This window comes from Tupaia chinensis, unplaced genomic scaffold (genome assembly GCF_000334495.1).
Source record: "Tupaia chinensis unplaced genomic scaffold, TupChi_1.0 Scaffold000226_1, whole genome shotgun sequence".
NCBI classification, from domain to species: domain Eukaryota; kingdom Metazoa; phylum Chordata; class Mammalia; order Scandentia; family Tupaiidae; genus Tupaia; species Tupaia belangeri.
In genome coordinates this window covers 1,810,664-1,823,932 of record NW_006159701.1, presented here as the reverse complement: position 1 = coordinate 1,823,932, position 13,269 = coordinate 1,810,664, and the positions used below count along the sequence as shown (strand labels likewise).

At 51.7% G+C, this 13,269-nt stretch overlaps 1 protein-coding gene across 1 annotated transcript in view; it reads left to right on the top strand.

Moving 5' to 3' along the window:
• Positions 1-458: 458 nt before the first annotated feature.
• Positions 459-13,269, top strand: part of TPST2 (tyrosylprotein sulfotransferase 2) — a 53,866-nt gene continuing 41,055 nt past the window's right edge. Inside the window, exon 1 of the mRNA XM_027771587.1 lies at positions 459-564. The gene's annotated coding sequence lies outside the window, so the exon portion shown is untranslated. The remainder of the gene's footprint in view (positions 565-13,269) is intronic.

The following is a 13,269-nucleotide window of genomic DNA, read 5'->3' as shown; positions in this document are numbered from 1 at the left end:
TTCAAGCGGCCAGGTCTGGGACATGAACTGTGGTTGGCCATGTGGGAGTCCAGTGTCTTAAGCACCATGTCACTTGTGATCCCCGTATGTTTTTTTTTTTTTTTTTTAATTGAGCCAACATTCAAACATTTTTAGAGAAAAATTCCAATTTCTCACTTCTTGGAAACTTGGGAGCTTAAGCCAAACTGGAGTGGCCTGAAGCTGACCTTGACTTGTCCTGGTCACTGTAGTCCCCACTGTTTCCCGTTGTCACATGTGCAACCTACCTGGCCTCTGGCCCACCTGTGTCCCTAGAATAAGCAGCTCCGTTGCTATGAAAGCAGGATTCACCCCGATCTGATGCTCTGAGAGCCCCTCCAGCTCTGCTCTGTAGCTTCCGGAGGCAGGCTGGGGCCCCTGGCAGAAGCCTTCAAAGCTTCTATTACAATATGCGTGGAGTTTGTCCCCATTTCACACTTCCTGTCTCTGGGCTCAGGGTCCGAGCTTGCCTGGTTCCGGTCTCCACCTGACTACCCCACAGTGAGCTGTTTGGCACCAGCCAAGGTCCCTCCACTGTGAGTCCTGGTGAGTGTGTATCTGTGACCCTGACATCTTTACACCACCTTCACCGCTGCCCGGACACCGTCCGATACCCCTTCTCTGTGCTCTGGGGGTGCATTTGTTATCGATCACCCATTTCTCAGAAACCGAGACTTGGAAATAGTTGAGTCACTCTTCTGTGTTGGCACAAGGCTGAGGTGGCAGCACCAAGATTTGAACCCCCTGTGCCTGACTCCAGAGATTGCCTGCAGAAGTCATGCATCAACCCCATCACCGCACGGGTACATGCTCAGTGATGCCTTCGCCAGCATGTGTGTTCCCCGTGTGTTCCCTGCTATGTCCCTGGCCTCTGGCACTGGGGTTGGGGGCATATGAGGGACCTAAAGTTCATGGGGGAAAAAAAGGAATTAAAGTACAAGAATAGCAGGAAACAGCAGTTAGTGTAATGGCTATGTCACTGGACTCCCACATAATTGACTGCGGTTCGCGTCCCAGACCCAGTGGCTTAAAATTCACGCCGGGCGCGTGTGCGTGCGTGCCCAAGATCCCGAGAGGAGAATGGAGGAGAAGGGATTGCGGCGTGACCATCCCCCCTGGGGGGTGATTTCTCGCTTTCTGTCTCTATGTCTCTCTCTGTCTGGCAAGCGCACGTGCCCTATAGTGAAATCTCTCCAAAAAAAAAAAAAAAAGTACAAGGATAGGGCCAGTCCCAGTGCCAAGTGGTTAGGGAAGCTGGATCCCACATGGCCAACTGTGGTTCAAATCCTGGCCCTGGAGGATGGGAAAACACACCGTGTTTGTGTGTGTGTGTGTGTGCCCCAAATCCTGACAGAATGGAGAAATGAAGAAGAGGGAATTGCAGCATGACCACACCCCACTGGGGAGCAGGGTGCTTGCTCTCTTTCTGTCTCAGTCTGTCTGTCTCTGGCAAGTACACACACCCTTTGACAGTTAAAAAAAAAAAAGTACGAGTTTGTTTGGGTGTAGAAAAAGCTGAAATCCATGCCTACTTTTTCCATAATGTGCGTTTTCCATGACCTGATTGAAGACCCCCTTGTCACAGGCACTCAGGAAACACTTGAGTAAGAACACATGGCAGGTTCCCAACTAGATTCTAGGGTGCAGGATTGAGAAGCAACAAGGCCCCTGTTTTCCTGGAGTTCACATTCTGGCTGAGGAATCAGGCCAAAGAGTAAACCACATCTATGACCTGAGCTGTCAGCCTAGGAGGCTCTGATGCCTCTCCAACCTTGGCGCCCACACAGGCCCCCGGGGATCTTGTAAAAGTGTAGATTCTGACCCACAGATTTGGGCATTTATTTTTCTTTTTAAGAGGTTTTTGCCTTAGGGTATGTGCACTCACTGGAGAAAGAGACAGAGACCGTGAGAGGGAAAATGAGAAATTACCTCCCAGGGGAGATGGCCATCCTACAATCCCTTCTCCATTCTCCTCCCAGGATATTGGGCATGCATGCATGCACACATGTCTAGTGTGAGTTTCAGGCCACTGGGTCCAGGATTTGAACTATGGTTGGCCATGTGGGAGTCCAGCAATGTAACTGCTATGCCATCAGCTGGCCCCAATTTGGGCATTTCTAACTACCCTTCAGGGACGTTGGTGCTGCTTATCTGGAGACTGTGATTGGAATAGTAGGGGCCTAAAATAGAAATTGGCACATTACTATCCATGAGCCAATTCTGGCCCACCACCTATTTTTGTAAATAAAGTTTTATTGTGACACAGTGAATGCCTCTTTGTTAAGGTATTGCCTGTGGCTACCTTTTTTTTTTTTTTTCTTTTTCTTTTTTTAGGCTTTTGCCACGGGGTACTTGCTGGAGAGAGAGACAGAGAAAGAAGGAAAATGAGAAATCACCCCCACCCCTGGGGTGGGGATGGCCACACCACAGTCCCTTCTCCATTCTTCTTTTGGGATCTTAAATATGCACGCACGCACACACACACACACACACACACACACACACACACACCTGGCGTGATTTTCAAGCCACCCACCAGGTCTGGGACTTGAACCGCAGTCAGCCATGTGAGAATCCAGTCCCTTAACCACCACGCCACCTGCTGGCCAGCCTGTGGCTCCTTTTGCACTCTGAATACAACAGCAGAGTCGAGTTGAGTGATTCTGATCGAGGCCCTAGGACCACAAAGCTGCAGATGTTTGTCTTCCCTTTTATGGAACAAGTCTGCCAAACTCCTGTTCTAATCACTTCTTGGATCTCCTCAAGTTCTAAAACGTGGTTCATTGCGTATTAGACGGTAATAAAAATATTAATGATTGCAGTTAATATCTGAGTGCTTCCTGGATACGTAGGTCTTTATTTTTCTTAGCTGATCTTGGTTCTAGGGAATGTTACCGTCCTCTGTTTTATAGATGACAACACTGAGGCTGGCAGAGGCTGAGGCACTGGGCCAGTAGGTGAGCCGAGGCCAATTTGAGCCAAGTGGTCTGCTTCCTTTTGTGTAGGAGCATCTGTTGGAACTTTTTCTCTGAGCACAGAGAGGGTTTTGTTTTGATTTCGACTGTCTCAGGTTTTCAGACAGGTGCATTTCGTTCTTCATTCATCCTCTTGTTATTCGGTCAACAAATACCTGGGCAGTCTGGGTCCTGAGAAGATGTGGGTTACTAGGACAGGGTCCATGCCCTCTACATTCTAGTGGAGGAGGGAACAAGGCAACACAGCAGAGGCCATTCAGGGTGCTAAGCATCTTGGGGGATGCTGGACCAGGGATTAGGAGGGAGTCAGGGAAGGCCGCCTGGAGGAGGAAGTGCAGATTGTGCCAGTGGCCATTAGCTGAGCAGAGAAGGACAGGAAAGGTTTTGCAGGAGGAAGGGAACCTGCAAAAGTTTGGAGATGTGAGAGGCTGTGGCCTGGTAGTTTTGGTAGGTTTCATGGCATAGAGTATAGTAGTGAGTGCGAGTGTGAGTGTGCGTGTGCGTGTGTGTGTGTGAGTGTGTGTGATGGGGCGGTGGGTGGTATTGTTAAAATTGGGGGTCAGGGGAGTCTGGTCCCTGTAGGGTCTCAAGTGCCATGCAGAACCTGGACTGTGGCCTGGAGGCTGCTGGGGCCTGGTATGGAGTTTAAATCACAGAATGAAAAAGTAGTTTTGGGGACCAGCAGATGGCGTAGCAGTGATGTTGCTGGACTCCCACATGGTTGACTATGGTTTGTGTCCTGGACTTGATGGCTTCAGAATCACGCCAGGTACGTGTGTGCGCGCACACATGCATGTGCTCGAGATCCTGGGAGAAGAGGGGTGGAGAAGAGATTGCAGTGTGGCCATCCCTCCGGGGGTTGATTTCTTACTTTCCTTCTTACTGTCTCGGTCTCTTTGGCTAGCGCCCGTGCCCTGAGGCAAAAACCTCTAAAAGAAAAATAAATAAATTAAATGTTTTTCTTTCCACCCTTGATGACTTTCAGGGATCTTTAGTGCTTTTCCCAGACTCACTTGGTTAGCAACCAGTGTTCCCAGCTGGGTCCTGAAGGCATCCGCCCAGCTAGGAGGTGTGAAGATCCCTGCTTTCACTACTACAGCAAGCTTTTCTCAATTCGGGAATGTTTTTTGTTTAAGCCAGTGGATTACAGTTTCCTTTGAAAATCTGCTTGAAATAGATTGAATCCAGGCTGGCTGTGGCCTAGCAGTTAAGGGAGCTGGATCCCACATGGATGACTGCGGTCTGAATCCTGGCCCGGGCAGCACCTGGGTCAGAGGTTCAAACTGCAGTCAGCTCTGTGGGATCCAGCCACCGTAATCACCACAGCACAGCTGGCTCGGCCTGGCCCCATTCCCTTCTCCAGAACTGCCTGTGTGATCCTGAACAGGTCACCTTGACTCCAGGGGGTGAGTGTGTGTACCCCAGATCTGGAGATACGGAGAAGGGATTGCAGCGGGAGTATGCCCCTGGGGGTGCTTTCGCCCTCTCCCCCTTTCCCTGTCTCATTCTCTGGCAAGTGCACATGCCCTTTGGCAAATTAAAAAAAGAAAAAAAAATATCTTATCCATGTAACAAAAATAAGTGTTAAAGGGGGTTCTGGGCCAGCAGGTGTCTAAGGTGCTGGACTCCCACATGGCTGACCACAGTTTGAGTTCCTGACCCAGTGACTTGGAAATCATGCTGGGTGTGTATGTGTACCCAAAATCTCAAGAGGAGAATGGAAGAGAAGGGATTGCAGCATGGCCATCCCCCGGGGGGATGATTTTTCACTTTTTCTGTCTGTCTGTCTGTCTCTAGCAAGTGCATACTCCCCATGGTAAAAACCTAAAAAAAAAAAAAAAGAGAGAGTGAAGGGGTTCTGATGTTGCCAGCATCATGGGGTGGTGTGGGCCAGCCCTGAGAGCTGGGGGGTGGGGGGGTGTCAGGGAAGCAGGCCAGCAGAACCCGAGCTGTCACTGCTGTGCCCCTGTAGCCAGGACACGGGTGCAGGGGTGTGGTCGCCTTCTGCTCCAGGCTGCTCCTGCTCTGTCTTGCCCGTTTTTCTCTGTGTCGTCTCTCCCTGTCTGACTCCTCCTCCCTCCCCTCTGTCGCTTCCGGCCCTTATCTCTCCCTGTCTCTGTGTCTGCTGTGTTGGCCCTGTCTGATTCTCCCCCTACTGTCTCTCTGTCCTTCTCCATTGCTGTCTTCTCCTGTCTCTGACTCTTTCTAGCTGTCGTTTCCCCATGTCTCTGTCTCTGCCCTTCTCTATCTCTCTTTGTCCCCCATCTCTGCCCCCTGGTGTCTTTGCCTCTCCTCTGCCTCTCCTCCTCACTCTCTCCCTGTAACTGGCTGGCTTTCTGTCTCTGTTGGTCTGTCCATCTCCGTCATATTGCACCCACCCTCTCCCTCTCCCCCTTCCTCTCCAACCCCCCCCATGCATGCACATGTACACACACACACACATGCCCACACGCGCACTCAAGCACGCACACAGCCCTCACTTCCTCCCGTCAGGAGCTCTCCCCACCTCCTTCAGCTCCTGAGTAGCCCTGCTGCAGCATATCAGGACCTCACAGGGCCCCGGGACGCGGCCAGGCACCCCTGGAGGCCTGGAAGAAGGGTGGTGGGGCCACTTCCTGGCTGAGGGATGGGAGCCAATGGAGAGGCCAGGCACCTGGCAGGGCAGCCTGTGCCGGTCCGCCCCCACCACGCCCTTGGGTTGTCGGGAGGAAGAGGAAGCCATCGAGGGCAGAATGCTGCTTTTGGTTTTTGTTTGGGGAGCTCCGTGGGGCTCTGTCAGCCGCTGGGGCAGGGAGCATCAGTTACCTGGCTTCCGAGGACCCCTGGCGCCTGTACACAGTAGGTGCCCTTGCCACGAGAGGCACCACGGCTGCCCGTGCCCTGCTCTGCCAAAGCACACAGTGGGCCAGCAGAGTTTTGGGAGAAAAGTGAGATCAGCAATCTGCTCCAGCCTCTTCCTTTTACAGATGGGGAAACTGAGGCCCAGGGAGTCGAGATGACCTGCTCAGGACCACGTGGGCAGTTTTGGAGTAAAGAATGGGGTCAGGCCGAGCCAGCTGGTGGCGTGGTGGTTCAGGCTGCTGCATCCCACGTGGCCGACAGCATGGTTTGAGTCCTGGACTGGGCAACTAGAAAAATGTACCAGGTGTGTGCGTGTGTGTGCCCCAAATCCTAAAGGGAGAGAGAAGTGGACAAGAGGTCACAATGACCCTGGTGACCATCCCCCATGAGGGGCGCTTTCTCACTTTCCCTGTATCTCTCTGATGAACACACAAATTTAAAAAAAAAAAAAAAGATCAAAGAAGGGGGTCAGGCCTCCCACCCCTGGGAGCTGGAAGCCATGAAGGAGGGTGTCTAGCTGGTGGGTGCCCTGGCATCACTGTGGGGGTCATGTGAACGCCCCTCCCAGGAGATGGGAGATTCTGGCTCACTCTCACCCACCTGCTAGGGGACTCCTTCCTGAGGACCTCGGGGCCTCTGCCTACCCCTCGGGGCGGATGTGGCACAGCCTGAGGATTGCAGAGGGCGGTCAGGACTGTGGGGTCAGACCGCTGACCTCGCCCAGCTGCGGGACTTGCTGAGCCCTTGCTGCACCCACTCCCAGCATGCCGCAGTCCACGGAGCCCAGGAACTGGCTGTTCTTAACAATCTCAGGGGCGGCTGCTGCTGCTGGGCTGCAAACCCACTTTGAGGTCTGCAGTAGGGCTGAAGTGGGTAAGCTCACGGGCTCTAAAACCAGACTGCATAGGTTCAAGACCTAGCTCCACCATAGCCTTGCTGTGAGATATGAGGCAAAGACTTCACGTCTCTGTGCCTCGGCTTCCCCGGCCGTGAAATGGGATGATAACGACCCCCACCTCGGTTGTGAGGATCGAAGGGGCCGATGCTCATCATGTGTGTAGAGTCATGCCCAGCATGGGGTAACCACTATGTGTGTGTTTGCTACTCTTACTGTCTTGTCTTTTTTCTTTTTTGGACAGGTTTTTGCTATAGGGCACATGCACTCTCCAGAAAGACAGAGAGAGACAGAGAGAGAAAGCGAGAAATCACCCCCCAGGGGGAATGGCCGCGCCGCAATCCCTTCCCCATTCTCCTTTTGGGATCTTGGCATGCATGCACACATGCCCGTCATGAGTTTAAGCCACCGGGTCCAGGACTCGAACCGCTACATGGGAGTCCAGCAACATAGCCACTGCATCAACTGCTGGTCCCTATTTTAAAAAATATTTTTAAAAATTAATTTTATTCCTGATAGAGAGCAAGTGCACGTGTCTAAGAAAGAGAGGAAGAGGGAAAAGCACTGTCACCAGGTCTCATCACGCCGTGTTCCCCCTTTCCCAGCCCTCCTGCTCAGTGGCATCTCAGGTGCACATGCCTGTGTTGTCAGCCTGACTGGGGATCCGAACCTGGGTTGGCCGTGTGGCTGCCAGCACAGCACTTCAGTTCGTTGTCAACCGTGCCACCAGGCTGGGCCTATTGTCCTTTTTTAATTTTGCCAAAGGGCATAGGTGCTCTCTAGAAAGAGAGAGAGAAGGGGAAAACAGCCCACGGGGCACAGTCACACTGCAGCCCCACCTCTTCCTCCTGTTGGGATTCGGGCATGCACACTTGGTGTGTTTCTCAAACCTCTGGGTCCGGGACTTGAACCGTATAGTCAGCCGTGCGAGATCCAGCTCTCTTAACCCCTAGGTCCCAGGACTGGCCCTGTTACTCTCATTACCATCATTACATACTCCCCCCTCCACAGCCTGTTCTGCTCACAGGGCATTCTTTGCCATTCTCCAAATTTCCAGGGCACTTCTGCACCTCTAAACCTCTGCTCAAGCTGCTTCCCCTGCCTGCATGGCTCCCCAGCCCCTACACCTGTTCAGGTGCTGCCCATCCTGTTAGACATAGCGTGGGTGCCTGCCTGAGCTCGCATCATCCAGCCCTCACCCCAGCAGGACCCATGGCTCCTTCCTCTGACCTCCTGATCACAAGGCTTGTGTATTCCCGTACTCCAGCCCTGGCTGCCAGTTATCCAGTTACTTGGGCGTCAGTCTCCCACGCTGACCCACAAACTCCTGCAGATGTGACTTCCAGAAAGATAGATCGCAGAGCTGGGCTTACCGGGTGGAGCATATGGGAGAGACAGACAGGAAGCAGGCACACCCAACCAGTGTCCACGCCAGCGCTGCCTCCCATCGGAGTGGGCCAGTGTGCTTGGAGGTCCCGGTGCTTGAACCTGGGACTGTTTCCTCTATGAGTCCACCACCTGGTGCTTCTGTGACCCCCACCTACTCTTCTGGTCCAGAAAAGCTGGTGGCACGAAGCTGAGAGAGAGGAAGGCTCTTTCCTGGTCCCATCTGGTTGGGTCAGTGGTGGGCAGTGGGTTCCAGTGGTGCTTGTGGTGGGGACAGGAAGTGACAGGCACTGCATGTCTCAGGGAGCCCACATTCTGGAGGGCAGGGTGTCTTCAGTGTGGGCGTGGTTGCTCACTCGGGGTTGTTCCCGGTTCAGCCCTCTCCACTAAGCCAGGAGGGACGGGCGAGGACACACGGACCTTGCACCTGTCTCCAGCCCTCACTGCTCAGACACCTGCATCTTACTGGGTCCTGAGCACACGGGAACCATGGGGGCTGCTTACCTTCTGGCGTAGGATGCTTCAGGGGCCTGTGTGGCAGGGGCCAGAGGAGCCTGCGGTCGCAGAAGGAGGGCAGTTCCCCAGTCAGACACGGTTGAGATGGAGTGCATGTTGTCTTGGGTACCAGCTGTGTGACCTCGGGCCAGACACTTCCCCTCTCTGGGCCTCAGTTTGTCCACCTGTCAAGTGTGGGGGAGGTCATAATAGTGACCCTCTTGCGGGTTATGGTGAGGCTACTGATGACAGTTATGTGGCAACAGGATCATGGGTGCCGCACCCATTTGAGATGAGGAAACGGAGGCTCACAGAAGTTCAGAGTCTCCCCCCACGGCATGTTATTTCTGAAGTTTTGGGCTGTGCCCATAACCTCATGGTAAAGGGAGCCAGATCCCACATGGTTGACTGTGGTTCAAATCCCAGCCCCAGTGGCTCAAAAAACATGCGAGGAGAGCATATGTCCACAATTCCAGCAGAGAGATGGAGAGAGGAGATTGCACTGGGACCGCGCCCACTGGAGCTGCTTTCTCCCTTTCTGTCTCTGTCTCTCTCCGGTAAGCATTTGTGCTCTCTGCAATGACAAAAAAAGGAAAAGAAGGGCTGTCAGGTGGTGTGGTCTTTAAGGCACTGCACTCTCACCTAGCTGACGGCAGTTTGAGTCCTGGACCTGGTGGCTTGCTTTCTCACTTTCTCTGTCTCTCTGTCTGTCTGTCTCTTTCTGGTCAAATGAATAATGATGATGATGAATAAAGTTAAATAAAATAATACTTTTTTTTTAAAAAAAGGAAAAGAACATTTAAAAATAAAATATGTTTATTTCTTCCATGAGCTAGAGAAAGCCTTTGAAATTCTCCCTCTTCTTCCTGCTTCCAGGGAGATGTGGGAAGGAGGGGGGGTCTCCTCGTTTGTCCAAGAGGGACGCAGAGAGTCAGTTCTGTGCTTGGGGACACGCCATTCCCAGTATGCGCCACCTTAGAACTGGGGGCCAACAGATCATGCTTTCAAACCCCCACCTGAGCCCCACCCCCGCCCCCGGCACTGCCCCCAAAATATCTGCAGGATGAAAGCTTAATGCTTCTTAGATGAACCACAAGAAAAGGTTTTGGCCGTCTCGTTTGGGAACATTGCATTCAGCCAGTATTTATTACTTGGTCGCTTTGTTCTTAGACAGGCCTTCCCACCTTTTGGGCGTCAGCCATTGCGAAACTCCATGGCAAGGTAGACAGTAACGCAATCGAAAAGGCCTCAGCTACCGTTGGGGCCAGGGGAGAGGGGAAGTTAACCGAAGACTTTCTTTTTCTTTTTCTTTCTTTTTCTTTTTTTAAGAGGTTTTTTTTCCCTTGGGGGGAGGGGGGATTGTGTCAGGAAGACTGAGACAGAGACAGGAAGAAAACCACTCTGCAATTCCTTCTCTTCCATTCTTGGGATTTTGGGCATACATACCCACACACCTGGTGTGAGTTTTAAGCCACTGAGTCCAGGACTCGAACTGCAGTCGGCCATGTGGGAGTCCTGCAATGTAACCATTACAGCATCTGCTGGTCTCAACTGAAGACTTTCTAAGCAAAAAATATAGAGCAACCTTTTGCCCCCCCCCCTTTTTTTTGAGAGGTTTTTTTTTTTTTTTCTAAGATTTTTACTATAGGCCACATGTGCTTGCTAGAGAAACAGAGAGACAGAAAGCAATAAATCACCCCCTGGGGGAATGGCCACACTGCAATCCCTTCTCCATTCTCCTCTCAGGATCTTGGGTATGCACACACACATACCCGGTGTGAGTTTAAGCCACTAGGTGCGAGACTCCAACCATGGTTGACTACATGGGAGTCCAGCAACATAGCCATAACACCAACTGCTGGTCCCCCTTTTGATCTTTTATAAAGGTATTTTGAGGCCTGGTTAAGGACAGTTTTATACCACATAGCTGGGTTCGAATACCACACAGTTCGACTCCTGGACGCGGCAGCTTGAGAAACACTGGGCACGTGTGCATGGGTGCCCCATATCCCAAAAGGAGGTGAAGGAATCGTGGCATGATTGTTCCCCATGGGGGTTCCTTTCTCCCCTTCCTGTTCTCTCTCTCCATCTCTCTGTCTCCAGCAAGTGCATGCACCCTCTGGCAAATTAAAAAAAAAAAAAGATATTCTGGAGTCAGCTTCCTGTGTGAAACTCAAATCCCGAGGGCAGAAGTGAGAGTGGTCAGCTGGCCCCAACCATCAGCCTAAGTCTTCAAATAAGATCAAAAATCGAATTTGCTTATTTTATCTAGAAAAACTTTAAAAAAAAAATTCATGCTGTGGTCTGGGAGAAGATATTTAAGTGGTAAGCATGCTGAAGTGAAAAACCTACTGGGGCCAGCAGTGGCATGGTGGTTAGAGGCGCTGGATTCCCACATGACTGACGGTGGTTGGAGTCTTGGACCTAGCAGCTTGCTTTCTCACAGTCCTTCTCTCTCCCTCTCTCTGTGTCTCTCTCTGGTCGTCAATAAAATAAAAAATAAAATAATGACAATAAAATAAAGTAATTCTTAAAAAAAAAAAAAGAACCTACTATGTACCTATACTGGTAACATTCTTATTTAAAATAACCTAAGGTGAAAGAAAAAGCAATTTATTGGCTCAGGTGAGTGGAAAGTCCAAATGCCTGTTGCCTTCAGGTACAGCTGTACCCAGGTGTTCCCGTGTATCAGGACTCTTTTGGCTCTCTGTCGCAGATGGGCTTTCTTCTCTGCTGGCTTCATTCTGCTGAGTGTTCTTTCCAAGAACACCTCCAGACAAATATCCTGTTAGCTTAGCAGTCTTGGCTGGAAGAGAGCTGTTTCCCCTGTAATTCTTGTAAATCCCAGGATTGATTTATACGAGGGACTTCACAAGGTTAGTGGAAAAATGGAAGGACAGCTTCATGGTGGTGTGAAAAAATCTTGAAATCCATGCATAGTTTCTTTCCTATGTGAATTTTCCAAGTTTCCGAGTCCCCTGGTGTTTGGCCACCTGGGGTCTTGTGCCTGATTGTGGCCATCTGTGCCGTCTTGCCAGCCAGGTCTCAGTCACTGCCTCTGGGCAAAAGGTCTTCCCCACTCAGCACTGGGGATGGATGGATTGACAGGTGCGCCCACCAGTGGTGGAGTGGCAGTAACAGGCAGTGGCAGGCTTTCTTTCCTGGAGGGGAAGGTAGAGGAAACAACGGCCCTTCATTGAGCATTTCCCTGCTCCGGTGTGGTCCGAGGGCACCTCTCCTTTCACAGATGAGGAAACCAAGGTCCCGAGAGGTTAAGTGAGTCTCCTAAGATCAGAAAGTAGGTGTAGAATTCAACTGAGGTCTGTTTTCCTGCAAAACTTTCTCTTCCTACTGCTTCTTGACCTCAGAAGGTGAACTGAATGCTGATGGGTGTGCTTCGCTCTGTGTTAAATTTGAGAATTGAAAAGAAAAGAAGATAAGACTATAGGGTGCCTCAGCCCCTGAGTGAACATAGTCAAGCATGAGATGCAAAGGGACAAACAGCAGTTACCATAGAAAATGGTGAGGGCTAGGCATGGGGCACCATGAGACACAGAGAGGTACTTAATCTAGTCTGGGTTTCAGGGAAGGTTTGAGCTGAGGTGATAACCAGCATCCCAAGGTGAGGCTGGAGAGAAGGTCTTATAGATACTATTAGCTGGGACTCTTGATGTACAGAAATAAAAACCTGGCTTCCATAGAATTAAGCAAAAAATAGATTTATTGGCTCCTGTAACTAAAATGTCCACAGGTAAGGATGACTTCAGGCATGGCTGGATCCAGGGGCCCAACCAACATCAGGAACCTATGTCTCCATCTCTTGACTCTGCCTTCCTGGGTTGACTTTGTTCTCAGGCAGGCTCTGCAGTTGGTGGCTGAAGAGCTCTCTATACCTCCAGCCCTGTAGCCTACTGGTTCAGCCTCCCCAGAGATTCCCATAGAAGGCTCTGTTCAGCTTTGGTGGGCTAAATGGGGTCATGTATCCATCCTTGAACCAACATGTGGCCCAGGAATGGAATGCTGTGATTGGCCAGGTCCAGATCACATGGCCATATCTGGAGTCCTGCGTGGTGTGAGAATGAGGCTAAGACCACTGGGGATGACTGGTGCCTTCGAGGCTGAGAGAAGGTCCATGTGGCTGAAGCTCGAGGTGTGGTCACGAGGCTCGTAGCCGTGTGAAGCATTGCATCCTGGGTAGTGGGCACCTCGGATGCCTGATAAAGCGGGAGCGAGAGGCCCACCCTGTGGATACGGGCTAGGGTGGGAGCTGGGTGGGGAGCAATAGCAGAGGGAAGTAGCTGGATCCCAAAGAGACGTGGGGTGAGGGTCATGGATGGGACATGGCGGTGATTGGGTCCGAGGCTCCCGCTGGGGGGAGTGTTCAGTTATCCTGGATTGCTGCCCCGTCCCAACAGCGCAGCCTGGGCGGTGCCCCCGTGAGTTAGGTAGTCTGTGTTGCTTGAGGTGCTATCGAGAATTTGAGTGGCTGACAAGTGGGGAGTTATGGGAACCAGCAGTTAGCGTAATGGCTATATGTCGCTGGACTCCCACGTAGTCGACCGCGATTCGTGTCCCGGACCTGGTGGCTTAAAACTCACGCCGGGCGCGTGTGCGTGCGTGCCCAAGATCCCGAGAGGAGAATGGAGGAGAAGGGATTGC